This window comes from Rhincodon typus, chromosome 26, assembly GCF_021869965.1.
Source record: "Rhincodon typus isolate 14 chromosome 26, sRhiTyp1.1, whole genome shotgun sequence".
NCBI classification, from domain to species: domain Eukaryota; kingdom Metazoa; phylum Chordata; class Chondrichthyes; order Orectolobiformes; family Rhincodontidae; genus Rhincodon; species Rhincodon typus.
This window is the reverse complement of record NC_063357.1, coordinates 1639539-1641789: the sequence shown is the minus strand read 5'-3', so window position 1 is coordinate 1641789 and position 2251 is coordinate 1639539. Positions and strand designations below refer to the sequence as shown.

Below are 2251 nucleotides of genomic sequence, written 5' to 3'. Positions count from 1 at the left end.
AAAGGTCTAAGCCCGAAACGTCAGCCTTCCTGCTCCTATGATGCTGCTTGGCCTGCTGTGTTCATCCAGCTCTACACCTTGTTATCTCAGATTCTCCAGCATCTGCAGTTCCTACTATCTCCAGGACATTGGTGAGGCCACTTTTGGAATACTGCGTGTAATTCTGGTCTCCCTGCTATAGGAAGGATGTTGTGAAACTTGAAAGATTCAGAAAAGACTTACAAGGATGTTGCTGGAGTTGGAGAGTTTGAGCTACAGGGAGAGGCGGAATAGGGTGGGACTATTTTCCCTGGAGTGTCAGAGGCTGAGGAGTTTATTAAAGAAGTTTATAAAATCATGAGCAGCATGGGTAGGGTAAACAGTGAACGTCTTTTCCCCAGGGTGGGGGAGTCCAAAACTAAAGGGGCATAGGTTTAAGGTGAGAGGGGAAATATTTAAAAAGGACCTAAGGGGCAACTTTTTCACACAGAGAGTGGTGTGTGTATGGAACGAGCTGCCAGAGGAAGTGGTGGAGGCTGGTACAATTACAACATTTAAAAGGCATCTGGATGGCTATATGAATAGGAAGGGTTTAGAGGGATATGGGCCAAATGCTGGCAAATGGGACTAGATTTATTTAGGAAATCTGGTGGGCATGGACAAGTTGGACTACAGGAGACTCCAGATCACGTTTGTGTACTACAAGATGATGTTCTGCATAGTGGGCACCTAATCTGGGTTTGTGTCTCCAGTGTACAGATCTGCTTTGCTTTCTGAGTACTGAAAATGGCATACTAAATTGAAGGAAGGACAGGTATGTCACTGTTTCATCTGGAAGGGTTGTTTGGGTCCTTTGAAAACAGAGGAGGATGTAAAAAAAGGCAATTTTATGTTCTGTGCTTGTGTGGAAATGTACCCTGAGCAGGAAAAGACGGTGTTGGGATGATTTGAAGCACGGCATAACAGACAGAGTGGTTTCTTTGGAATGGTGAGAGCGGAGGTGGGCGAGGTGGCTCAGTGGTTAGCACTGCTGCCTCCTGGGACCTGGGTTCGATTCCAGCCTCAGGCAACGATATGGAGTTTGCATATTCTCCCTGTATCTGCGTGCGTTTCCTCCCACAGTCCAGAGATGTGCAGATTAGGTGGATTGGCCATGGAAAATGCAGGGTCACAGGGATAGGGTAGGGAAAGGGTCTTGGTGGGATGCTCTCTGGAGGGTCACTGTGGATGTGATGGGCCGAATGGCCTGCTTCCACTCTGTATGAATTCTATGAAGGGTCTGTTTCTGTGCTGTACGGCTCTATGACTGTCCTAAATGGGCAACCCCTGGATTTTAATCTATGCCACCCGGTTCCTGATTCTCCCACAAGAGGATATATCCTTTTCCACATCCACCTGGGCAAGCCCCTTCAGGATCTTTCATGTTTCAATTCAGTCACCTCTGACTTTTCTAAACTCCAGAGAATACAGGCTCAGCTTGTCCAGCCTTTCCTCACCGGGCAATCTGCTCATTCGAGGTATTGGTCTGGTAAACCTTCTCTGAACTGCTTCTAAGGCATTAACATCCTTTTGTAAGTACAGTGACCAGTCCTGTACACAGTATTCCAGATGTAGTATCACCAATGCTCTGTATCACGGAAGCATAAGCTCCCTCTTCTTGTACTCAACTTTCTTCACAGTAAAATCTCCGATGAGCTTTCCTCATTACTCACTGTGCCTGAATTCTAACCTTCTGTAATTCCTGCACTAGGACCCCCAGATCCCACTGCATCTCAGAGCTCTGCAAACTCTCACCATTGAGATTTTTTTTTATTCTTTCTGCTAAAATGGATAATTTTGTACTTTCCCACATTAGACTGTACTGCCCTCATTTCACCCACTCCATTAACCTATCTATATCCCTTTGTTTCCTTATGTCCTCTTCACAATTCACTTTCTGACCTCTGTTTGCTTTGTCAGTAAATTTGACAACAATACCTTCACTTCCTCTCTGCTCCCTGTTAGGACACCATTTCTCTCCCTAGGCCAGTCTGCTACTCCCTCCTCAGCCAGTACTGACAGAATTTCACTCCTGCTGAGACAAACTCACTTAGTCACTCACACACACTCACTCACTCTCATCCACACTCACACTCACTCACTCACTCACTCTCTCTCACATTCTCACTCACACTCACTCTCACCCACACTCACTCACTCACCCACATTCATTCACTCTCACACACGCACTCTCACTCACTTTCACCCACTCCCACTCACATTCTCACTCACA

At 46.3% G+C, this 2251-nt stretch overlaps 1 protein-coding gene across 1 annotated transcript in view; it reads right to left on the bottom strand.

The window, feature by feature from the left end:
* The window catches only part of LOC109921684 (pigment epithelium-derived factor-like), a 23654-nt gene that overhangs the window by 6674 nt on the left and 14729 nt on the right, over window positions 1–2251 (bottom strand). The gene's annotated exons all lie outside the window — the stretch shown is intronic.